The sequence below is a fragment of the Mus musculus genome, chromosome 5, assembly GCF_000001635.26.
Source record: "Mus musculus strain C57BL/6J chromosome 5, GRCm38.p6 C57BL/6J".
NCBI lineage: Eukaryota > Metazoa > Chordata > Mammalia > Rodentia > Muridae > Mus > Mus musculus.
This window is the reverse complement of record NC_000071.6, coordinates 105239656-105267533: the sequence shown is the minus strand read 5'-3', so window position 1 is coordinate 105267533 and position 27878 is coordinate 105239656.

The window sequence follows — 27878 nt, the reverse complement described above, 5'->3', positions numbered from 1 at the left end:
TTAGGGGTAGCTTACAGATTAAGAGGTTCAGTCCACTATTGCCGAGGTAGGAGCATGGGATTATCCAGGCAGGCATGGTGCAGGAGGATCTGAGAGCTCTACATCATCATCTGGAGGCTGCTAGAGAATACTGACTTCCAGGCAGCTAGGATGAGGCTCATAAAGCCCACATCCACAGTGACTCACTCACTTCATCAAAGCCACCCCTATCCCTTCAAGGCCACACTCACTCCAACAAGGCCACACCCACCACAAAAAGCCACACCCAGTGCAACAAGGCCACAACCACATTGAACACATACTCCAAAAAGACAACACCTCCTAACAGTACCAATCTGTGGGCTTAGCACAAATAAACCATCACAATGGTAGAGGCAGTCTCTACCTGGTTAGGGATTATGAAAAGGAGGCCTATAACACTGCAAGACTGCTCAGTGTAACTCCCTCTCCCTCATCCTCAGGAGGCAACCCCAGAGCGGAAAGCTTCAACATGTCCACAGACAATACAGTTTTACTCTCCAGAGTGGAAAGTTCTGTCTTTGACCACCCAGTATTTTTTTAAAAAAATATTCTATGGCATAGTTTTCTGAAAACAATCATGATACAATCATTCTAGAGCAATCCAGTCATTTCTGTTCTTACATCATCACTAGCCAAGGCTCAGGACCGGGAATCAGAGTCACAAGGATTTCTGAGCTTCCTTTTTAAATCATATTTCTTTGATGTACTATGTGTTGAGTATTTCATTATAGCACATTATTTAGTACTTTGTTTTCTTTCTATACGGAAAAAGGTATTTGATAATATTCATGTCTTAGTAACTTTTCTAGTATACACTATTAAGGTATCATGACTGAGGCAATGTACAGAAGAAAGAATTTATTGGAGGCTTATAGTTTTAGAGGGTGATTCCATGACCATGATGGCAGGAAACATGTGCACAGGCGAGCAGGCATGCCCTGGAGCAGTAACTGAGATCTCACTCATCTCTGATCTAAAAGCACAAGGCAGACAGAAAGAGCTATATGGGAATGTGAGTCTTTTGAAATCTCTAAGCCCACCCCAATGACACCAACTCCAACAAGGACACACCCCCTAATCCTTCCCAACCAGTTCTACCAACTGGGAACCAAGGATTTAAATCCATTATCCTAAGGATAAAATCACCACATTGGTATGCCATATTGAAATATCTGTTCATGCTTACAACTTCTCAGAATGTTGGTCGCATCATGTATCTCCACATGTATGAAGGTCCCCATCTTTAATGAAATAGCATTAACTCAAAAAATATCAGAACACATTTTTTTCTTCAGTGAAGTCACACAAGTGATTTCTTTTTAAAACATTATTTAGATTTTTTTTATTTTATGCATATGGAGACTTTTCCTGCATTGCCTTTGGAATTCAGTAGAGGGCTTCAGATGTCCTGGAATTGGAATTAGAGATGGTTGTAAGCCTCCATGTGTGTGCTGGGGACAGAGTCCATGTCCTTTGCCGGAGCCAGTGCTCTTAACCTTTGACCATCTCTGTACCTCTAATAGAGAAATTATTTCTTAAGAAGACCTTTGGGAGTTCTAACCATGCCAAACCCGTACCAACTTACAAGGTTCTGAAAATATTCATATGCTTTATGTATTTAAATGAACTTCATGTGGCTTAGCCTCTCAACTTTGTCTTTTCCCTTCAAATTTCATGTTAATGTGGAAGTGTTTTTTGTGAACTACTATTATTATTTTCAAAAGTAGATAATTTGTTTTCTACCAGTGTATTAGTTCTCTGAGAATTTTATACAATTGATTTTCATCCCATATCAACTCACCTTCATCCTTTCCCCACCCACCCAACTTCTTGTCTTTTCTCTCCATCCCATGAAGGACAGGTTGTGCTGTCCATATACTCCAGGGTGCATTTTATTCTCTAGAGTGTGATCAACCCACCAGAGGCTGCAACATTAAAGAATAAAAATCTGACTCTTTTCCCCAGTTACCATGACTCCTTAGCTAGGGGTGAAACATTGTGTCCCTGTTTCCTCTCCACACTGGATTTCCTTCTGGCCTGGACCAACAGAGGTAATAACCTATGTTTAATGTTAGAGTCCAGGGAAGAGTGGAATTAAGTGTAAACCTGAACATGCAGGCTCTGACAGTCAGAGTAAGTAGAGCTATACATGTGTTCATGTCTTTTGGTGTTAGGATTAAAAATTACCAGAAACAAAGAGGGTGAACTTAAAACTAAAAGAAAATTGTTTCTTAGCTTTGGACTCTGGGACTTCAAAATCAGAGTACCAACATGCTGGTGTCTGGGGAGTTGTCATTTAGGTCAATGACCACTGACTTATGGTGTCTCCTCACACTATGGGAGGGCCAGTGAGTTGTCTTAGAAGCTTTTGTAAGAACAGCAATTCCAGCCACAAAACCTCTGCACCTGCCACTTAAACATCTCATGAAAAGCTCCACATCCTGTGGAGTTGAGTCCAAGGACTGAATTTCTGAGGAAGACATATTTTTATTCCATTTCAGTGAGTGTTTGTGATCTTAGACTCAATCTCAGAGCCATGGATCTTACTGAGTTGGAGGTTTGATATTTATATATCTTTTCACAAAGTTCACAGAGGATTTGAGGACTCAGGTGACCACCTAGGTGGATGCCATCAACAGTGGAACAGTTGTAATGGAAAAGTTATTTCTGTCACAGAAGTGATAGAAATACTATTGCTGTTGTTCCAGGACAGATGGAAAGGGACATAGAGTTCCACTTCTAGCTAAGGAGTCATAGCTACTGGCAGGGGTGGAGTGTGGGGATGGAATCGGTCTTTTATTTTTTAATGTTGCAGCCCCTGGTTGGATGACCACCCTCCAGTGTGAATGTTATAGTACCAAGACTGTATGGGCTTCACAAACTATACTTAGTGCCTTGTCTGGGGACAACTCTAGTCCTGCATGAGAACTCAGTAGCTGTGCAGAAGGCAGCTGACCACTACAGTGGGCAGAAGGCCCAGTGACTGAGGCTCCACTCAGACATGCTCCAGAGGCTGCTGATGCTCACACAGCCTATGAGAAGGAAGTAATTGCTGTCTCCTTATTTGAGAATAAGCCACATTTTTGATTCTTGACTTATTCCAAATCTTAATATACTAGATTATGCTTCTCACAAGTGGTAGTCAAACTGACTTTTCTACTGGTTTCTTTGAAAGTTCCTTTCTGTTTTTTCCACTTGGTCACATCTCTGTACATTTTCCTTGTAGAAATCAGTAGCAGATAAGGAGGTGATTTGTACAGAAGAATGAAGAGACATCTGTGATCACTGAGGGAGAGCTGGTCAGTTTCACTGCTCTCACAGAGAGTATTTGGTCCTCATGGTTTCAATGTCTAGAGGTCATGAGGGAAAAGATTGAGCGTGACTATTGGAGGCTGTTCAAGAAAGAGTGAAGGTAAAGAGCTGGGAGCATGGGGGAGGAATAAAAGTGAGGAGCAGGGAGCACGGGAGAAGAGTTAGAGTGAGGAGCAGGGTGGACTGGAAAGGAGTGAGAATTAGGAGGGCAGATCCTGGCAGAGGAGTGAAGGTGAGGAGCAGGGAGCACGGAGGTCATGAGATGAGCATGAGGAAGTTTCTGATGGCGTTGGAATACTGCAGCACTTCAAATACCTGAGGAAACAAGGTACCTTAGCTTCTTTTCAGGGTTGGGAATCTAACTCAGGGACCTGCAATGATGGCCTATTACACCACCCTAGATCATGTATGTGCATGTGTGAATGTGCATGTCTATGCACTGTAATGTATGATCTTGTGTGCACCTGTGTGTTTGCATGTATGTATGTGCATGTTCCTGCTTGTGTGTGCTGCAGGCCATTATATATGCTGTTGAAATATAGAAAGACTTTTAGAGTACATACATACACCTGTCCTGAATCGTAGGTCTGGGGGTTTGACCAATGAGGATTCACCCTCCAAACTGAATGCACTTCCAGCTTAGCAGAGTTGCTGGGCAGCCAGAGAGACAACCCTGACAAAGCTCAGCCCCTGAAAGGCATTTCCTGGAACATGATTCTTATGGAAATTGAAAGCAACTGGGCTCTTCTATAACTGAGGCATTTCTAGGAACTCAGTTGCCTTCTGTGTCAGCAAAATAGTAAAGTGATTATTTAAAAGAGGTATCCAACTACAAAATTAAAGTACAAAGACAATTGAGCTATTTACTCCTGTGGCATTTTTCTTATTTTTTAAAAAGTCTTTCTCTCTTTCTCTGTTCTGTCTCTCAGTTTCTTTCTTCCTGACACATGTTTGTATGAATGAGTGCATATTCACGTGTGCCTCACTGTGGTGGAGGTCCTTGCTCTCCATGCTGTGTGAGGCAGGACACCTCTTTTGTTTCTCAGTATTTTTTTTCCTCTGTCACGTGCCTTGCCACACTAGCACTGAGGTTGCATATGCACCTTGCAGCACATGGCCTTCACATGGGTATCTAAACTCAGGTCCTCAGGATTGAATGGCCAGTGATCTACAAACTAAGCCATGTGTCCACACCCCAGATATTTCTGCAGAGTGCTTGTAGACACTGCATTTTCCCATTGTCATACCTATGTGTCACATCTAGAAAGGCTTCCTGGCATGGGTGGTGGTTTTGGCTGAAAACTTCACCGAAGTCTCAGAACTGTCATTGTGACTCTTCAGTGTCTGCTGTCTCCCTGACCTCTACAGTTAAAGCCTCCCACAGGGTGTCCAAAGTTACTGTGGCTGTGTGATTCTCAGCTGTCTGTGTTCTCTCACAGTCTCCCTGTCATCTGTCAGAGAATAGCTACTGAGAAAACATAGTAAAAAGGCAAAAGCAGAGGTTTAATATTTTAAGACATAATGAAAATTCTTGTTAAAAAGGGTTGTAAAAAGAAATTTTTAAAATCTCTTCACATAACTTCAGAGCAGGGCAGGGGCATAAATAAGAATATAAACACCATAAGAAACCTGAACAATGAAAGAGTGACACCACAGTCCCATTAGAGAATGTTTTCATGGTTTCCAAGAGTGGGAGAATAAGGTAAAGGAGAGTGTGCAGCAAAGTGTAAGGGGATGAGAGCCTGTGGGTTCCCTCAATTGTGACAGTCAGAGTCTTTAGAATAAATGGCATTCCAGACCTGCAGTGAGATTCCCACATGAGTTTTGGGGTCTCCCATTCAGAAGTGAAGTTCCCACAAAGCACTGAACCAAGCTCTGTGTCAGGTGACACTACTATTTCCAAGCCCATGCCACACTCCTTAGCACAGCATCTTGTCTGCTGCAGCAGGCTTCAGATCTGGACCTAGCAGCTTCTGAGTCAGCCTTTGAGCTCACTCTGACACCACAAGAAAATGGAGGAGCCTTTGATTTGCCTTGGCTTTGGTGGGCATGGACTTCGAGACTGCATGTTCAAGTTAGAACAGTGGATGAGAAAGTCTCTGGGAAACAAATGTGTTAGTGTTGCTCTGAGAGCAACATTCCAGGAAGGGGAGGGTAAGCCCATCACAGGGATGCTAACTTGGCTTGGAACTGGCTGCATACAGGGGCTGAAATTGCCTGTTGGGAAAAAAAGTGCTTTGCTGGTCTCATTGTGTTCTCACTGAGGCCCCTGGAAGGAAACTAGAATAGAAAAAGAGAGAAAAAAAAGAAAAAAGAAGAGAAGAATAGAAAAAGCACCACATTACACACACACACACACACACACACACACTGACACCACATTATACACACACACACACACACACACACACACAGACACCACATCATAAACATACACATATAGAGACACCATATCATACACACACCACACACACACAGACACTACATCATATACACACACACACACACACTGACACCACATCACACACATACACAGACACCACACACACACACTCACACACATACACACAGAAACCATATCATAAACATACACACACAGAGACACAACATCATAACACACACACAGATACCACATCATACACACACACATACACAGACACCACACCATACACACACACACACATACTGACACCACATCATACACACACACAGACACCACACACACACATACACACACACACACACAGACACCACACCATACACACACACACATACACTGACACCACATCATACACACACACACAGACACCACACACACACACACACACTCACACACACACACACAGACACCACATCATAAACACACACACACACACACAGAGACACCACATCATAAACACACACACACACAGACACCACATCATACACACACACACACACACACACAGCCACCACATCATAAACACACACACACAGACACTACATCATACACACACACACACACACACACACACACACACTGACACCTCATCATACACACACAGACACTACACACACACACACACAGACACCACATCATACACACACACACACACACACACACATAGATACTACATCATATAGTCCCCCACACCACACCTCACATCAACCCCATAAAACATAAACAAACAAACTAACGAACAAAATAACATGAGGTAAAATGTCTATACAAATAGCACTGATCTGCTTTTGTATTAGCCATCATATGCTGGGCATGTGTTTTACCCATAAGTGTGGTTTATTACCCACTGACTCCTTTGGAAAGAACAGATGTTTCCTCTGCAAGCAAATGTCAGTTAGCGATACCTTCTTGGTTAGGCATAGAGCCTGCTTTCACATCTCATCTCAGCACTGGGATCCCCTCTGATGTACACCTGTGCACGTCCTGTGCATGCTTCAACCATCTCTGTGAGTTTATATGTGTGTCAGTTTTGTGTCTGAAAGACATTCATTTCCTGTTGTCTTCCATCACCTCTGGATCTCCCAATCTTTATGCCTTATCTTCCACATAGTTCCCAGAAACCTGAGGTGAACAGTTTGATAACTATGTCCCAGTTAAGATGAGAGTTCTGGGCTGGGTGTGGTGGCACACGCCTTTAATCCCAGCACTCGGGAGGCAGAGGCAGACAGATTTCTGAGTTCGAGGCCAGCCTGGTCTGCAAAGTGAGTGCCAGGACAGCCAGGGCTATATAGAGAAACCCTGTCTCAAAAAACCAAAAAAAGTGTCTCCTTGTCTGCACATTAACCAGTTGTAGATCTCTGTGTCAATTTTCATCTACTGTAAGAGGTTGTCTGTCTCTTTGTTGATTTCTATCTACTGCAAGAGGAAGCATCTCTGAAGTGGACTGAACGAGGTCAAAAGTACCCCATGGGACTTTACTCCATGGGCAAAGTAGTATGTCACAAGGAGTCACTTTATTGCTGTGGTCTTCTGTCAGAGCATCAGAATTTGATTCTCTCCTAGGCCGATAGCATAACAATTCAGGTTCAGGGTCTCTTTAGTAATGCCATGTGTAGTCTCCATCTCATGGAGTAGACCTTAAATTGAATGGAGAACTGAGAATGGACTGTCCAATAACCAGCTTTGGGACTTCTCTCTCTCGCTTTGTGGAAGGGTGTGATTGCCTCCTGTTCACACATGTCTGTTTAGAATTTGAAATGCCATGAGAACTGAGGGAAAGTATCACAGTTTCCCCCATAAGAACTTCAAACCCCAGGGCAGGAAGGGAAGAAGCAGCATGATTAACAGTACTTATGCTGAAAATATCTTAGCATATTTTCAAGCTTCTGGGACAGGCAGAAGTGACTCAGCTTCTGGGACAGACCTCGTTTCAGGCTCCAGACATCCAGGCACCTTCCCCGCCAGAGAAGAGTTGTCCTCCCCACCTGGGAGGGCTCTGCCAGAGCACTTGGGGGAGCCATCTTGGGTTCCGGATCCCTCAGAGACTAGTCTGCGCAGGTGAGAGTGTGGACTACAGAAGGTACACAGCTTCTGGGACAGGCCCTGTTTCCGGCCTTCATCTTCAGCCAGGAGGCAAGTCCAAACGCTACATATCTGTGCACCTTCCTGCAAGAGGAGAGCTTGCCTGCAGAGAGTACTCTGACCACTGAGACTCAGGAGAGATCTAGACTCTCAGGTCTGCTGACAGAGGCTAACAGAATTACAGGAGGAACAATCTCCAACCAGAGACAACTATAACAACTAACCCCAGAAATTACCAGATAGCGAAAAGCAAACATAAGAATCTTACTAACAGAAACCAAGACCACTCACCATCATCAGCACTCCCACCTCAGTCAGTTCTGGATACCCCAACACACCTGAAAAGCAAAACTCAGATTTAAAATCATATCTCATGATGCTGGTAGAGGACATCAAGAAGCACTTTAATAACTCACTTAAAGAAATACAGGAGAACACTGCTAAAGAGATAGAAGTCCTTAAAGAAATACAGGAAAACACAACCAAACAGGTGATGGAATTGAACAAAACCATCCAAGACCTAAAAAGGGAAGTAGAAACAATAAAGAATACCCAAAGTGAGACAATTCTGGAGATAGAAACCCTAGGAAAGAAATCTGGAATTATAGATGCGAGCATCAGCAACAGAATACAAGAGATGGAAGAGAGAATCTCAGGTGCAGAAGATTCCATAGAGAACCTGGGCACAACAAATAAAGAAAATGCAAAATGCAAAAAGATCCTAACTCAAAACATCCAGGAAATCCAGGACACAATGAGAAGACCAAAACCTACGGATAATTGGAGTAGAGGAGAATGAAGATTTTCAACTTAAAGGGCCAGCAAATATCTTTAACAAAATTACAGAAGAAAACTTTCCAAGCCTAAAGAAATAAACATGAACATACAAGAAGCCTACAGAACTCCAAATAGACTGGACCAGAAAATATATTCCTCCTGACACGTAAGAATCAGAACAATAAATGCACTAAATAAAGATAGACTATTAAAAGCAGTAGAGGAAAAAGGTCAAGTAACATAAAGGCAGGCCTATTAGAATTACACCAGACTTCTCACCAGTGACTATGCAAGCCAGAAGATCCTGGACAGATGTTATGCAGACACTAAGAGAACACAAATGCCTGCCCAGGCTACTATACCCAGCAAAACTCTCAATTACCATAGATGGAGAAACCAAAGTATTCCATGATAAAACCAAATTCACACAATATCTTTTCACGAATCCAGCCCTTCAAAGGATAACAAAGGGAAAACACCAACACAAGGAAGGAAACTACACCCTAGAAAAAGCAAGAAATTAATCCTTCAACAAACCAAAAAGAAAAAAGGAACAAGAACAGAATCCCAACTTTAACAACAAAAATAACAGGAAGCAACAATTACTTTTCTTTAATTTCTCTTAACATCAATGGACTCAATTCCCCAATAAAAAGACATAGACTAATAGACTGGCTACACAAACATGACCCAACATTTTGTTGCTTACAGGAAACCCACCTCAGGGAAAAGGACAGACACTACCTCAGAGTGAAAGGCTGGAAAACAATTTTCCAAGCAAATGGTCCGAAGAAACAAGCTGGAGTAGCCATACTAATATTGAATAAAATTGACTTCCAACCCAATGTTATCAAAAAAGACAAGGAGGGGCACTTCATACTCATCAAAGGTAAAATCTACCAAGATGAACTCTCAATTCTGAATATCTATGCTCCAAATACAAGGGCAGCCACATTCATTAAAGAAACTTTCGTAAAGCTCAAAGCACACATTACATCTCACACAATAATAGTGGTAGACTTCAACACCCCACTCTCACCAATGGACAGATCCTGGAAACAGAAACTAAACAGAGACACATGGACACTAAAAGAAGTTATGTAACAAATGGATTTAATTGATATCTACAGAACATTTTATCCTAAAACAAAAGGATATACCTTCTTCTCAGTGCCACATGGTACCTCCTCCAAAATTGACCATATAATTGGTCACAAAACAGGCCTCAACAGATACAAAAATATTGAAATTATCCCATGCATGATATCTGATCACCACGGACTAAGGCTGATCTTCAATAACAGCATAAATAATGGAAAGCCAACATTTGCGTGAAAACTCAACACTCTACTCAATAATTCCTTAGTCAAGGATGAAATAAAGAAATTAAAGAATTTTTAGAGTTTAATGAAAATGAAGCCACAACATACCCAAACTTATGGGACACAATGAAGGCAGTCCTAAGAGGAAAACTCATAGCCCTAAGTGCCTCCAAAAAGAAACTAGAGAGAACATACACTAGCAGCCTGACAGCACACCTAGAAGTTTTAGAACTAAAGGAAGCAAATTCACCCAAGAGGAGTAGACAGCAGGAAATAATCAAACTCAGGGGTGAAATCAACCAAGTGGAAACAAAAAGAACTATTCAAAAAATCAACCAAACCAGGAGCTGGTTCTTTGAGAAAATAAACAAGATAGATAAATCCTTAGCCAGACTAACTAGAGGGCACAGGGTCAGTATCCTAATTAACAAAATCAAAAATGAAAAAGGAGACATAACAACAGAACCTGAGGAAATCCAAAACATCATCAGATCCTACTACAAAAGGCTGTACTCAACAATACTGAAAAACCTGGATGAAATGTACAACTTCCTATATAGATACCAGGTACTAAAGCTAATCAGGATCAGATTAATGATCTTAACAGTCCCATTTCCCCTAAAGAAATAGAAGTCATCATCAATAGTCTCCCAACCAAAAAAAGCCCAGGACCAGATGGGTTTAGTGCAGAGTTCTATCAGACCTTCAAAGAAGACCTAATTCCAACTCTTCTCAAACTATTCCACAAAATAGAAACAGAAGGTACTCTACCCAATTCATTCTATGAAGCCACAATTACTCTGATGCCTAAACCACACAAAGATCCAACTAAGAAAGAGAACTTCAGACCAATTTCCCTTATGAACATGGATGCAAAAATACTCAATAAAATCCTCCAACCAAATCCAAGAACACATCAAAACGATCATCCATCATGACCAAGTAGGCTTCATCCCAGGGACGCAGGGATGGTTTAATATATGGAAATCCATTGTATAAACAAACTCAAAGACAAAAACCACATGATCATCTTGTTAGATGCTGAGAAAGCATTTGACAAAATACAACACCCCTTTATGATAAAAATTTCGGAAAGATCAGGAATTCAAGGCCCATACCTAAACATGATAAAAGCAATTTAGAGCAAAGCAGTAGCCAACATCAAACTAAATGGAGAGAAACTCGAAGCAATCCCACTAAAATCAGGGACTAGACAAGGCTGCCCACTTTCTCCCTACCTATTCAATATAGTCCTTGAAGTTCTAGCCAGAGAAATTCGACAACAAAAGGAGATCAAGGGGATTCAAATTGGAAAGGAAGAAGTCAAAATATCATTATTTGCAGATGATATGATAGTCTATATAAGTGACCCTAAAAATTCCACCAGAGAACTCCTAAACCTGACAGCTTCAGCGCAGTAGCTGGATATAAAATTAACTCAAATAAATCAATGGCCTTTCTCTACACAATGATAAATGGACTGAGAAAGAAATTAGGGAAACAACACCCTTCACAATAGTCACATTATTATAATATAAAATACCTTGGTGTGACTCTAACTAAGGAAGTGAAAGATCTGTATGATAAGAACTTCAAGTCTCTGAACAAAGAAGTTGAAGAAGATCTCAGAAGATGGAAAGATCTCCCATGCTCATGCATTGGCAGGATTAATATAGTAAAAAATGGCTATCCTGCCGATAGCAAGCTACGGATTCAATGCAATCCCCATCAAAATCCCAACTCAATTCTTCACTGAGATAGAAAGGGCAATTTGCACATTCACCTGGAAAAATAAAAAATCTAGGATAGCAAAAACTATTCTCAACAATAATAGAACTTCTGGTGGAATCACCATGCCTGACATTAAGCTGTACTACAGAGCAATTGTGATAAAAACTGCATGGTACTGGTACAGTGACAGACAGGTAGATCAATGGAATAGAATTGAAGACCCAGAAATGAATCCACACACCTATGGTCACTTGATCTTTGACAAGGGAGCTAAAATCATCTAGTGGAAAAAAGACAGCATTTTCAACAAATGGTGCTGGCACAACTGGCGGTTATCATGTAGAAGAATGCAAATTGATCCATTCCTATCTCCTTGTACAAAGCTCAAGTCGAAGTGAATCAAAGACCTCCACATAAGACCAGAGAAACTGAAACTTATAGAGGAGAAAGTGGAGGAAAGCCTCAAAGATATGTGCATAGGGGAAAAAATTTCTAAACAGAATAGCAATGGCTTGTGCTGTAAGATCAAGACTTGACAAATGGGACCTCATAAAATTGCAAAGCTTCTGTAAGGCAAAAGACACTGTCAATAAGACAAAAAGGCCACCAACAGATTGGGAAAGGATCTTTACCAATCCTAAATCTGATAGGGGACTAATATCCAATATATACAAAGAGCTCAAGAATCTGGACACCAGAAATTCAAATAACCCCATTAAAAATGGGGTTAAGAGCTAAACAAAGAATTCTCAACTGAGGAAAACTGAATGGCTGATAAGCACCTGAAAAAATGTTCAACATCCTTAATCATTAGGGAAATGCAAATCAAAACAACCCTGAGATTCCACCTCACACCAGTCAGGATGGCTAAGATCAAAAATTCTGGTGACAGCAGATGCTGGTGAGAATGTGGAGAAAGAGGAACACTCCTTCACTGCTGGTGGGATTGCAAGCTTGTACAACCACTCTGGAAGTCAGTCTGGAGGTTCCTCAGAAAATTGGATATAATACTATCGGAAGATCCAGCAATACCTCTCCTGGGCATATGCCCAGAAGAAGTTCCAACTGGTAATAAGAACACATGCTCCACTATGTTCATAGCAGCCTTATTTATAATAGCCAGAAGCTGGAAAGAACCCAGATGCCCCTCAACAGAAGAATGGATACAGAAAATGTGGTACATTTATACAATGGAGTACTACTCAACTATTAAAAGCAATGGATTTATGAAATTCTTGGACAAATGGATGCATCTGGAGTTTATCATCTTTAGTGAGGTAACCCAATCACAAAAGAAGTCATTAAATATGCACTCACTGAGAAGTGGATTTAGCCCAGAAATATAGAACACCCAAGATACAATTTCAAAACACAAGAAAATCAAGAAGAGGGAATATCAATGGGTGGATACTTCATTCCTTCTTAGAATAGGGAACAAAATAGCCATGAAAGGAGTTACAGAGACAAAGTTTGGAACTAAGATGAAAGGATGGACTATCCAGAGACGACCCCACCCAGGGATCCATCCCATAATCAGCCACCAAACCCAGACACTATTGAATATGCCAGAAAGATTTTGCTGAAGGGACCCTGTTATAGCTGTCTCATATGAGGCTATGCCAGTGCCTGGCAAATACAGAAGTGGATGCTCACAGTCATCTATAAGATAGAACAAGGGCCCCCAATGGAGAAGCTAGAGAAAGCACCCAAGGAGCTGAAGGAGTCTGCAGTCCTATAGGTGGAACAACAATATGAACTAAGCAGTACCCCCAGAGCTCCTGTCTCTAGCTGCATATGTAGCAGGAGATGGCCTAGTCAGACATCACTGGGAAGAGAGGCCCCTTGGTATTGCAAACTTTATATGCCCCAGTACAGGGGAATGCCAGGGCCAAGAAGCACGAGTGGTTGGGTTGGGGAGCAGGGTGGAGGGAGGGTATAGGGAACTTTTGGGATAGCATTTGAAATGTATATAAAGAAAATATCTAATTAAAAAAATAAGAATAAAATTTTAAAGACCATTGCCTTCAAGATATGTTTAGCCTTGTTCTGCTATTTCCATTAAGGTACAATGTACTCTTTTTGTTTGCTAGATACATTCTAGAACAAATAATTATAAACAATCACAGATTGTTTCACTCAGATATGCTTAATAGATAGAAGGATAGAAGGCAGGGAGAACTGGGATATGCAGTCGTTGTCACAAGTTACATTTTGACATTATCAGAGAAGCAGGGTTGCTCATCCAGATAAAGATTCGGAGTTTTCATTCACTGACTGGTTATATTTGCTTCCTGAGGGTGAGAGGCCAGCATAGGTAGGGTCTAATTCAGAAGTTAAAATACCTCCCAACTCCTTTTCTCATGTTGCTGTATTTGAACCCCCTGGTTCCCTGATTGCTGCTCAGTTTACCCCTTTCTTTGTAAAATCTGAAGGAGCCTTTCTGGGTTGTGGCCTGAAGGGTTTAAGAGTGATGCTGTTATCATTTGCCTGAGGGAGAGTGAGGAATGAGCTGCAGTGTCAGAGCTAACATTGATGAATTCAGGACAAATGTGAGACAAGGAAAAGCTGACAGGTCAGCCCCTAAGAGAAGCTTCCCGAGGTGGGGTGGACTGTGAGGTGCAGTGCACCCTGAGGGAGTGTGGGTGTCCTTAGAGACTGTCCTCACTCCCTCTGCTTTTCCATGGCAGCACTTTCTGGTTTTCACCCCTTTCACAATCAGTTCTGTCTTTGATTTCTTAACAGCCTTAGCAGATGGGTCATTCTTACAGATTTCCACTGAGCTTCTCAGAAACATTTAATTCCCCTGCTTTTTCTAAAAACACACCCAAAGTGGTACAAAATAATGGAAGCCCAAGTAAAAATAATGAATGCAAACAGCTTAAAGATTCGCTTAAAAAGGTTGGCTTTCTTCCAGAAACCCCATCCCAGCATCTCAGCATCTTCTCTCCCATTTCTGGTGCTTTTTGTCACAAAAGTGTCCCCCCACCTACCCCTGTGAAAATTCAATCATTTTCTTTGAAAAAATATTTTATATTTTTTTTATGAGTCTGTGTCTCAGTGTATGTTTGTGTATTACATGGGTATGGGTGTCCACAGAGGTGAGGAGTGGGTATCACAGCCATTGGAAATAGGGTGTAAGGCAGTTGACAGCCACCAGATGTAGCTGCTGGGAACCATACTCAGGTCTTTTACAAGAGCAGCAAGTGTTTTTAATCTCTGAGCCCTCTCTCCAGACTAGCCTGCCCCCTTTTTCAGTCCAGTAGTTGTGCTGATATAAACACATATTTATTTATTTACTCCTGACATGTAAGAAGCAGACTTGGAGAGCTGACTTTTGTCTTAACATGATGTTCCTCTATCTATCTATCTATCTATCTATCTATCTATCTATCTATCTATCTATCAAGTATTTAAAAGGCTATAATGTCTAATATGGGATGGGACTACTGTCATTTGCAATTTCAGATAGATAGATAGATAGATAGATAGATAGATAGATAGATAGATGATAGATAGATAGATAGATAGATAGATAGATAGATGATAGATGATAGATAGATAGATAGATAGATAGATAGATGATAGATGATAGATGATAGATAGATAGATAGATGATAGATGATAGATAGATAGATAGATAGATAGATAGATAGAGAATTTTCAGAAACTTCAGCAATAGTAAGAGGTCACATGTTACCAGGATCAGTCAGTAAAAGATATTTCCCTATATTTTAGCATTTCCAGGCCATACCACACTTTCCCCTAAAGATAAAGTAACATCTTAGACATGGCCCCAGAGATCCATATGGAAGAACCCACAAGTGCGACAAGGGTGAAATAATTCCATGCACTAACTATTAAACTTTTAATAGTGTGTTGTTGTTGCCTGTGCCCTGGACTACCTACTGCTGGATTCTACCTGTTCTTGGGGGTAGGATTTGAAGTGGCACAGAGTCAACAACAAAGACTCCAGGAGCAAGTGAGAAACTGCAGCAAGCTCCTTTAATACCCTCCTCCTGAGCCCCATTGTTCCCAAGAAAGCATCTCTTCTAAACAGTAGCTCCCAATTGGCTGGCATTGTCTGCACCAGCAATCCTTGTTCCCTCAGGCAGTCTTCAAATAGGTCCTCCTGTAAGACATGCTTTTGTGATTGTTTGAGGCTCCCAGCATTACACAGAGGCCCAGCTTTCCTGCTACAGTGTGATATGCTATTTTTAAAAGGAACATTAAACCTGACTTTCCACATTTAGTATTTGCCCATCCCTTTTTTGCTAGTTCAGTTATTACTGCCTCCATCTTGTCTCCCACATCAGCTTAGTTATCAAGGGAGTAGTGGATTCCTGACCCCTCCTTCATCGCTACTGTTTGGCTTTACAGTTTTTCGTTTAAGCTGCAGTGCTGTCTCACAGCAGAGGTATCCACACAGCACCTTTGTATACAATACCACAGACATAACTGGTCAGAGGGCTATTCAGCTATGATGCTCTTCTACTTGGCCAGGAGACTGTACACCTACTCCATTGTCCTTTTGTGGTCCAGCATAGCACCACACTGGAGAGAGCAAGCTGCCTGTTCATCTAAGACAGGACTGTGCATCTATCTTGTGGAGTCATAAAAATTCAAATTCAGGGCTTAAGGAGATGACTTATTCAGTGAAGGGTTTGTTATGCAAGCATGGGGAAGTCAATTTGGATCTAGAGAGAAAAGCTGGGCATGGCAGTGTGTGCCTGTCATCCCAAAGCTGGGGTGGGGTCAGAGACAGCAAGGCCCTGAGGCTCACTAGTCAGCTAGTATAGCAAAGCAGTGAGGTCCTGATTCTGTAAGAGGCACTTTTTCAAAACCTCAGCAAATATGTGCATTTGCACACCTGTGCTCAAGCACACACACAGACACAGACACACACACATATGCACACACACACATATGCACACACAAATAAACACAAATACACACACACACACACACACACACACACACACACCCCTCTCTCTTTCTCTCTCAACATAATACAGAAGAGAAACACAGGGAAAGAAACATGCAGGTGAATCCTGATATGTTGTAGATTCAGTTGAGTGCTGAAGTAAATAAAAGCCTTAAGCAAGTGTTAGAGGCAGCCCTGTTCCTGCTGTTCCCCTCATTCCTGTCTCAGCAGTGCCAATCAACTGACCGGAGTTGGACACATCCCTGCTTTGTTCCAGACCAGAGACTCCCCTGGCTTTAGTGGAATCCAAGAAACTGCTGACATGAACTTCTTCCCAGTCCTGGTGTGAACTCTGTGTGTGTTCTACCTGGACCTGCAAATGGGTGGCCATGTGGACCCACCAGATTAATAGGGGGAGACTTTACTGAAGTTGAAATAAGGTAACAGTTTACCTCCATGCAACTGACCTGCTCCTTTGTCCCCTTATCACTCTGAGTTCTGCACGTAATGTCTAGGAGAATATATTAAGGACCTTGAAAGTAGGTGCCTGGATATGGCCCAGTCTGATGTGTTAGAATGGTGGGTCACATCTCAACAGCACACTAGACCAAGGCATCTACATGTGGAAGAGGTTTTATTGGAAGGGAGAGACAAAGTAGTGGCAGAAAGAGAAGAGGGGGAGAGAGAGTGAGGAAGGGGCATTTTCCTTATTTACATGGAAAATGACATAACATAGGTAAAGGTGGGAGGTGAGCCAAGTGGATGTTGGGAATATGGTGCATGTCTTGGCAACTGGTCTGCAGGTTGCAGGTCTTGCTGTCGCCTATGTTATGTCATAGGTTTAGGATATCCTGATGCCAACATACCTCCATTCTTGTTATTATAAAGAAAAGTGAAGGAAAAGGGAGGGGGAAGCCGATGATGAAAAGGGAACGAGGGTGTCATGTCTCTTAAGCTGCTTCCTGTTGTCTAGGGGCGTCATCAATTTTGGGTGTAGTTGGCTTTCACCATCGGGATCCACTTGATAATTGTCTGAATCATGTTCCTCTGTGGACAGAGGCTCTTCCGTGGGCAGCACCTGGTAATCCTGAAATAGGAGCTGATTAATAGTTTGGTTAGAAATTTTTTGTATTTGTCTTTGAAAGAATGTAGAAACAAGATTAATGAGGCAAGAAGCAAAAAATATCTCCAGGAAGATGAGTAGGAAAGGTGTTATAAAAGGGAGTATCCAATTCCATATAGGATTTTCGAAAGTCCCAGAACTTGAGGTCTCACAGTCACTGAAGTTCTTTATGTCTGACTGTAGCTCCTGGATTTTATTTCTCACTATCCTGGATTGGTTGATATAGAAACAGCATTCTTCTTGGAGGAACAGGCAAAGACCACCTTCTTTAGCTGTCAGGACATCTGCCCCCCATCAGTTATGAAGCACCACGGCTGCCAAAGAATTGATCTGTTTCTGGATAGTAAGCACAGTTTTAGTCATTTCTTGAAGATTGCTTTTAAACGGGAAAGTGAATGTATTATATTGGGTCATGGAAGTCTTATCCCTGCAATTCCAGTACCAGCACCAATGGCTAGTCCTGTAGTGACCAAGAGTGGCATGACCTGAACTGCTCTTTTACATTGGGCAGCTATCATATCTACAACTGTGATTGGCAGGGGCTTGTTTCCCTGCATTACTCCCAGTTCAGGGAAAAGGAATGCCAAAGTGCAAACTCCTGACCAGCTGGCTGGTAGGTGATGATATGCCTGAGTGCCACAAAGAATTGACGTGTTCTGGACTGCAGAGCATTGTGGCAGAGATGATATATCGAGGGTTATGGTTCTATTGCAGTCTAGGGAGCTCAGTGTTCCTACAGGATGAGTCCTGGAGGTCTTAAAACTGTTTGCTACACCAAAGAGAGGTAGAGAAGTAAGGTATAGACTCATGGCAACACTGGAGTCAGGGCAGCTGAGAAAGGATGAGATAAGATTATTTGGCACTATCACTGGAGACACTGTAAGTGACAATTGTGAGTTAGTTCCGGGGGTTACACATAATCAGCAATCTTGAAAGCATCCAGGCCTGGTGACATTAATGAGTTGGTAGACTGAGGTCAAGGTCTAAGCAAAAGGGGCAATTACAGGTTAGTACCATTTATGATGGGTGATGTCAAAGAGGTAAAGACCTCAGAGCAGTGTTTTGATTATCTCTCCTACTTTTCCTATATCCAGGGGTTGGGCGATTAAGACACATTTTCCCTGGATATGAATGGTACTTACTGGGAAACTGGGCTGATTTTTACAGTAGAGCTTACCAACAACTTCTGTTTCCCACCTGGAATCCTGTGCATCTTGTATGTAGAAAAAAGTGTCTTGTGGTGTTGATAGAAGAAATGATTGGTCCATGATTCTAGCATATGTATGTCATAAGACCAATATGGGCAGCCCCCATATTTGTCTGGCCATTTTCTACAATAATTTTTTTGTCTGGTCAAAGAAAAAGCAAGTATAGAGATCATAATATTTAGATGGGATAACAGATATGACCCGTCCAGCAGGTCCAGTTATTTGAGAGTCTCGAGGGGACCTTCCCCTAAGAACCAAATGGGGGGAAAAGAGAGATGAGAACCTTTCCGAATAACGACATGGAAATGTTCTGAGTTGCATCAAGGCCCCAATGTATTAGCCAGGTCCAAGGTTTAAATGCACAAGCAAAGGGGGAAGTACAGGTACTTATCAATGGGAGGGGTGGGGCAATAGAATTGCACAAGCAAAAGGAGAAGTGCTTATCAGTGGGAGGGGGCAATAGAAATTCTTTCTTTTGGCAGCTACACAGGGAAGCAGGAACTTAGTGGTATCAGGGTGTGGTCAGGACATCTGGCGCTGACTTAGGGCTGGAACAACCTGTGGTTGTGTCATGGCCCGATTTTGACTCCCTTTTCTTCTGGGGGGGGGGGCGGAGGAGAGGCCCAATTCAGAGATCAGGACAATAACATTGTCTTAATAGCTCCCAACACAGATACAGGGATAATAGCAATTTGTACTGGTGGTTCCTGGCATCTGGCTATGGAGCAGTTTCCTGACCCTATTTAGAAAGACTGTTTGTTATCTGTGGGGGTTTCCTGGACTTTGAATCTCCAGATGTGAGGGCTACCCTGGATGGAAATGAAGAGCAGGGTGAGGACAAGAAACCCGTGTCTAAGCCAACAAGGTCAAGCTCAGCTGCTCGAGTGGAGTCTCATTTTCTGGGATTGGGGACAAGACGGGTGGCCTCAATGTCTTCAGGTACTTAACAGAAAATGGTCCTGTTAGGGTCGCTGTGTATAAAGAAGGGTCATCTTTAGGTGGAGGAATCAAAGGTTTAAGGTGACAAAGATGGACCCAATGAGAGAGTTCCTTGGGTTTAGCAGCTGTAGGGGCTACAAGGATTACCTTAAAAGGGCCCTGCCATTTGGGAGAGAGTGGTGAGGCCTGATGATTTGGAGGAGAGAAAAGGACTTGGTCTCCAATGTTGACAGGCAGTGGACAGGAGACAGAATGTGGCCGAGGTAGGTGGTGGTCAGCAAAGTTCCATAGGAGAGAACGGAGATGGCAAAGTAATGGGGTAAGTAAATGGTGTGTATGGGGGCGGGGGGCACTTAGGTGAAAGACCAGGAGTTAGGACCAGACATCCATCCATACATGAAGTCAAAGGGCAAGATGAGGAGAGGTTGCTTAGGGAGAGCTCATAGCCTGAAAAGAGCCAGAGGTAGGCGTTTTACCCAACCAAGTTGAAGTACTTGTGGCATCTTAACAAGAGTGGGTTTCAAACAGGAGTTAGTTCCTTTTACCTTCCCTGAAGACCAAGGGTGGAAGGGAATATGAAGGTGCCAGGGGATTTCTAGGGCTTTAGATAGGATTTGAGAAATTGGGAAGTAAATTAGGGAGCATTGTATGATTGGAGAGAGGCTGGGAAACCAAACTGGGGGATGATCTGTCCGAGGAGGAGATCAGAGACTGAGATCTTTTGTTAGTTGTGGGAAATACCTCTATCCACCCTGAGAAGGTGTCCACCAAGAGCAGGAGGTACTTGGCACATCTGGAAGTAGGCATGTGGGTAAAGTCAAGTTGCCAGTCAATTCCAGGAAGAGAACCTCTAGCTTGATGGGTAGGAAAAGGGGTGCTATGATACCTTGAGTTGGAATTAGACGTCTGGCAGATTTTGCAAGAAGCAGTGATAGATCTTAAAAAGCAAAGTCTTCAGGAGTAGGCTGTAGGTGAGTCTTAACAAAAGAAGACAATGCTTGGCTGTTAGGATGAAAGAGTTGGTGAAGATAGGACATAGTTTGTCAGGTGTCAGTGGGTGAACGTGGAGATGTAGGTTGTAGTGTAATAATGTCCTGGGGAGGATGAGACAAGTCTAGGTCCCTAAGGTCTGCAGTTCTAGCTGCCTCGTCAGCTCGGTTGTTCCCCTTGAAGTTCTGGTGGGATCTGCAGTGGGCAATTCCAATAGATGTGGGGAGATGGGAGGCCTTTAGCATGGTCATAATTTGGTTTGCATTAGTTACTGATCCTCCTTTTGTGGTAAGTAACCCACATTCCTTCCAGATGGCAACATGGGACAGGAGGATATGAGAAGCATATTTGAAATCTTTGTAGATGTTGAGGGATTTTCCATGTGCCAGTTGAAAGACACAGGTAAGGGCTATTAGTTCAGCCTGTTGATTGGTGGTATGAGCAGGAATAGCCTATGCCTCCTGCACCTCAGTGTCTGATACTATGGCATAGCCAGTTCTTCTGGTACCTTCATGTAAAAAGGAGCTGCCATCTGTATACCAGGAATGGATGGACTGAGGCAATGTGCCCTTCTGTATGTGTGAAGGATGAGGTAATATTTCCTCTAAACTTTCAGTGCAGGAGTGAGATAGGGAGTGGTCAGTATTTGGTCGAGGAAGAAGATTGGAAATATTAAGAGGGAGGCATGATTGGAAGGTGGTGTGATGTCTTCTATTAGAGCTACCTGAAGAGAAAGAACCCCTATAGTAAGGTAGAATCTGTAAGCCTTTATACATTAGGAGATGTGACAAGTTATAAGAAGAGAAGACAGTTATAGGCAATCCAAAGTTTAGGGGTTTTTTCCTTGAATAAGGAGTTCAGCAGCTGCTAAGGTCTGGATACCAGGTGTCCTGCCCTGGATGGTTAGATCTAGTGTTTTTGACAACTATGCTATGGGTGCAAAACAAGGTCCCAGTTGATGACCTAAGACTCCAAGGGTGAATCCCTCTTTTCCAGTTATGCAGAGGGAAAAAGGATGAGTCAGGTCAGGGAGACATAAAGCTATGGCCTTATGGAGAGCCTGTTGGAGCCTTTGAAAGGGCTTGATAATAGGTTTGAGAAGAGGTTCTTGTGTGGGGCCTAATTGTGCTTCGTATAAGGGATGAGAAAGGAGAAAAATGAAGGAACCCCCAAACATAAAAACTGGATGATGTTAAAATCTCTTCTTTTGTAGAAGAACAGTTAGAGACTGAATCAGATTATTTCTATCTAAGGTAATAGCCTTGTGGGTCTGGGTAATTGTTAGTCCTAAATAGGTGACTGAGGGGTGAACAGTTGGACTTTAGGAGGTGATACCCTGTAGCCTTGACTGGAGAGGAAATTTAGATGAGCAGAGGTTTCAGCTTGGCTAATCTCTTGAGAGGATCTACAGAGAAGGATATCATCTACCTAAAGTTTGGTCTTAGATTTAGGGAGAGACAGAGATAGTAAGACAGAAGCCAAGGCCTGACCAAATAGGTGTGGGCTGTCCCAGAATCCCCGAGGTAGAACCCCGAGGTTCTTGTGTGGGGTAGGTTGGGTAGAAAAGTGGGTATCAGGATCTGTCCAGGTAAAGGCAAATATGTTCTGTGACTGGGCACCTAAAGGGATAGCAAAAAATGCATCCTTGAGGTCAAGTACTGAGAAACGGGAAGTTCCCCAGGGGGTAGTACAAAGAAGTGTGTAAGGGTTAGTTAGCCACAACAGGATGGAGAGGAACCACTGCATAATTAATGTGCCTGTGGTTTTGAACAAGGCACTAGGTACCATAAAGTTTCTTATCTGCTGGTATAGGGGTGATAAAGAGGGAGGAGGTAGGGTAAAGGATGTTTTTTCTTAAGAGGTCAGAAATGATAGGCTTAAGTCCCCTGAGGCTCTGTAGAGAGACGGTATTGAGCTTGGGTTATGTACCCGATAGAGTCCAGTAATTGGATGACAATAGGAGAATGGTGTTTAGCAACAGAGGGTTTCTGGCTGTCCCAGACTCGGGGATCTACCTGAGAAGCTGGTAAAAGAAATAACATGGTATTGTTAGTAGGTTGTCTGGCTAAAAGAAGGAGCAGAGGAACTGCTGGCAAGCTTGGGTTTAGGTGAATGGGGGGAACAAAGGCAATAGAGGCTCCCAGCCTAGCTAGAAAATGCCTTCCCAATAAGGGGACAGGACATGTTGGCACTACCAAAAGGAATGGGTGATAGGAACACCTCAAAAAATGCAGCTAAGTGGTGGGGTCTAGTGAGGGAAATAAGGCTGTCCTCCTACTCCGACCATAGGAAAGCGAGAAGGATAAGTGGGTCCCCCAAACTCTGTCAGGGCCAAGTAAGTGGCTCCAGTGTCCAAAAGGAAGGAGATGGGCTGCTCACATACCAATGATACCTACCCGGGGTTCCCTGCTAATGATGGCAGTTGTCGGGTCTGGGGAGCTCAGGCCTTATCACTGGGTCGGAGTCAAGCCTAAGAGATCAGTTAGAGGGTTGTCTGGGGGTGATGTCCCTCTGTTCTGTGTAATATGCATGCAATCAACCTCCCAATGTCCCTCTTGATGGCACCTAGGGCATGGCCCCCTTGGCTTGCAGAAGTTGGGGTAGGCTTTTGCCCAATGACCTTGCTGACCACATTTGTAGCAGGTACCTGGTTGTCTCTGAGTCTTAGAAGACTGTGAGTCTGGCCGGGGCAGGGGCTGGGGTTGGTCGGACAGCCTTTGCCAGCATATGGTATTTTTGTTTGTGGACTTTCTCATCTCTCCCATGGTACACTTTGTAGTCCAGTGCTAAGACTTCTCCCTGTGTAGTAAGGGGTCCCCTCTCCAGCTTTTTAAGTTTAGCTCTTATGTTGGGGGTAGCCCTGGGAAAAGAAGTAGGTCATCAGGAGTTGCTTACTTTCTGGGCTTTCAGGGTCCAGATTATTATATTGCAATAAAGCCTTTGTGGGGTGTTCTGAAAATCGAGATGGATTTTCTTGCTTGTCCTGGACAACCTCTTGGAGCTTTTCAAAATTTACCAGCTTTAAGGCTGCCTTTCTTAGGCCTACCAAAAGGCATGTTATAAATCCTGTCTCTGGATAAAATAGCACCTGCAAAATTATAATCCCATCGAGGATCTTGGTCAGGCACTGCCCCTGATCCAATTGGTTACCCTCTATCTGTTTGATGAATTTCATCTGCATGTGTTCTCACTTGCTCCCAAACTTGCCTGAATTCCTCAGGAAGCAATTTATTAGTAAGTATCATATGTATATCATGGAAAATCAAGCTGTAAGATTGAGTAATAAATTTAAACTCTTTAATAAAGGCTGAGGAGTTAGAGGTATAAGAACCTAGCCTCTTTCCTATCTGAGGAAGTTCACTCAGTGAGAAAGGAACATGTACTCTGACAAGGCCTTCTACCCCAGCAACTTCTCTTAGAGGAAGAACTGTTGTTGGGTCAGATGTCCCTGGTGGGGAAGGACTTGGGGGTTTGACTATGGCCTTAGAGTGAGTGATAGGCAGGTGAAGTTAGGTTCCGATGTAGAATGTTTGGAGGGACCTGCAGCTGATACAGAAGAAGGGGAGTTAGAGGTAGCATGCTCTGGGGTATCTAGGTGAAGAGAAACTTAAGTAGCACTTTGGGTTTTCGGTGGCATGGAAAGAAGTCTGCTGAGGAAAGGAGGTGGTTCATTAGCTGGATCTAACATCGTGGTGTCATCTGGCAGAGGTTGTGTAGGTTTCATGGCTAAGAGGAGTTGGATTGGAGAACAAGGAGAACACATAGAAGGACTGGAGTGAATACAGATGAAGGCTTTAATATAGATAACCTTTTTCATTTGCCAGTTTGCTGACAGAATATATTAATATCCCTTTAAAAGTGAGATCTAGGGTACCATTAAGTGGCCATTTGGAACCATTATCTAGTGGGTACTGAATCCAGATGTTATTGCACAGGTATATTAATTTTGATACCTTCAAGTGGAGAGTTAGCTTCAAAGTTTTGAGATTTTCCAGGATGCTACACCCACTCCAGTGAAGTCTGCCTGATAGGCCCAGAGGCCTGGAAGCAGCACTCACAAGGCAAAGAGTTTCAAGGAAACTCAGCCTCCTGGAACCTTGGCATTCTCATAACCCATATACTCAAACTCTATCCCTGTGTTACTATGGTGTATGCTCTCTTTCAGTATTGTTTTATTATAAGATCCTTCAAAGATTGAATTTTAACATAGGTGAGCCTCCATCAGAGTTCCAATGTCCTAGAAAATCCTTGAAGCCAATGAGCTTGGAATTCAGCAGGAATTCAGTAAGAATGTTACCTATTCAGTAACATTTAAATTTATTTCTAGTAGAGATGGTGAAACTAATTAGGCATTACAAAGAACGGAGCTAGAATAGTTCAGGGCTAGTCTGCAGAGTGATTACTTATGACAGTAGCCAGTCTCACCCAAACAAGGGAATACACAATGGCCTAGTGAATAGGTGGGTTTACCATGAAAGAGTTAGGGAATCCCCCTGAGACAGGTTTCCTCACCAGGCCCAAAGAAACAGCATAAATCAGGCATTTACTAAGAACCTCTGGTGGTGGGCTTAACAATAGTCTAGCATTACAGTTGGCTCCCACCTTAGTGGTAAAGGCGACCTTGTCCCTGCCATCTTTTGATGTATACATTCCTTTTGTATTGTGTCACTGTAACTCAGTGGATGTGTCTCACCTGGTTTCTTGTTACTCTTCTGTATAAAAAGTTTGATGATTGATTTGAAAAATTACACTCAAATTCAACATGCTCTCTCCTGTCTTATTGTTTGTCATTCGCCAACTCCTTTGCCCATCTGCAACTAGAGACCCGTTCTGCGCAGATAGGAGACCCAAGAAAGATCGGGATAGTCTGCAGCACCAGGAGACATCCCAGTGGGGTTCCTGCGGGTACATTTGAAGACATCTTATTATGCATTTGGGGGTTACTGGAGTATTCCTACCAGTGTCCCGAGAACAATCCAGAAACCAAAAAAGAAATCAGCCAGGCTAGATGTCCAAGTTGTAATGGGGGCTTCTAATAGCCCTGGGCTTACTGTGGAAAGTGCCCTACTCTGGATCCAGGGATTTTAAGCGGCTGCAAGAGCCCCGGGGGGGGGGGGTTGGGGGGTGGGGGGTGGGTGAGGAGGATGAGAGCAGCTTTTTGGGGGGGGTGGTTGGTCACCCAAACAGTTGATGTCTTAACTTGTATGTCAGCTGGAGGCGTGACTGTAAAATGCCAACCTCTTAGTTCCCAGAAAAGGCTGGTGAGGCCCTATCTGAGAAATTAGAGGCCCTCCAGCCAAGCGATCCTACCAATTAATATGCCAGTGTCTGTGAGAATTTTAGCGAACTGGTAATTAGAAGTGTGGAAGCCAGGCCTGCAAGATGAACCAGGAGGGCACAGCTTTCATGGTTGAAGTACCAGCAGATATCGTGTTGGAAGAGGCAGTGTTGGCAGCTGGGCTCAGCAGGGGGTAGAATTCTGGCTCAGTCCACTGCTGGTGGTCACAGCTGCTCTGAGCATTGAGGCTCTTACAGCAACCTCAGCCAGCTGCCATTTGCTGGCCCACTTGGCCATGGTCCAACACCTCCACCAGGGTCCTCCTGCTGCTGTGCTCTGCAGCGGATGTTCCCTTAACCTCTGAGTTTTCCCAGGTTTTGGCACCAAATGATGTGTTAGAATGGCGGGTCTCATCTCAACAGCACACTAGGCCAAGGCAGTTCAACGTGGAAGTGGTTGTATTGGAAGGGGGAGACAAGGTCGTGTCAGAAGGAGAAAAGGGGGAGAGAGAGTGAGGAAGGGCCGTTCTCCCTCATTTATATGGAAAATGATTTAACACAGGTAAAGGTGGGAGTTAGCCAAGTGGATGCTGGGAATATGGTGCCTGTTGTCTTGGCAAATAGTCTGCAGGTTGCAGGTCTTGCTGTCATCTATGTGATGTCATAGTTTTGGGATGTTCTGATGCCAATACAGTCTCCAAGGGACCTCCCTTGTTTAATCCTTCAGGTGAAAACACAATGGCTAACTTGCAGCTCCCCTTGCACTTTGTGTTTCATGCTTTACAAATGGTGTTCAATCTCCCATCTGGAACAAAGTTCAGATCCCAAACTGGCTGCCTCCCTAAGGGCTCAGAAAATAAAGCTTTCATTTTTAAGGTCCCATCTCTGAAGTGAGTTTTCTTAGCTTCTATCTTGAACACAATTCCTACTTACTATTCTTAAATTACTTCTTTGAAAAAACAGTTTTTAGATTGACTGCTGTGTTTTTTGAATAAAAAAAAAGAAGTCAGGGACATGTGTGGTAGAGGCGTGGTATGGTGAAGTGGAAGGGGGTGCCTCAGAGGGCCAGTGCTGAAGCATCCCTTCCTCCTCCTGAGGTACCAGCCACACAGTTGTATAGTATAGAATAGAGTGTATTTAAGATCTGGAGAGGGGAGTTGAGGGGGTTGTAGATACAGAGAAAGAGGGACAGAGAGTGGGGGAGGAAGGAGAAGGAGGGAATGAGAAGAAAGAGGGTAAGAAAGTAAGAGAGGACTATTAGAGAGAAAGAGTGGAGGGGGGGGATGGACAAGCAGTCCCTTTTATTGTAAGTCAGACCCACCTGGCTGTTGCCAGGTAACTGTGGGGCAGCCCAGAAGAAATGGCAACAGTGATGGTTCCTGTTTTAGAAAACACATGGTTCAAACATTAAAGCTCTTTGATCAGGAAGCACCAGGGATTTCCCCTGAGAGAAGCACACTTGCAATCCTCCCAGATTGTGTCATTTCCACTGATGGGGACCTGGGTTTACTGTGCTTTATCTGTGCCAAGAAGGCTGGAGGAAACTGGAGATGGGTTCAAAGGAAAGAGAAAGTAAACACTGTCCACAGTGGAGGCCTGCTGTCTTTTGGCTGCAACAGAGTATCACACTGACTTTTCTGACAGCCAGGAACCTCTGACCTCCCTCTCAACCCCCCAGCCTTGGCTAAGTTACCATTGGCCTTATTCTACTTTATTTTCAGTTTTGTTTCTGCTG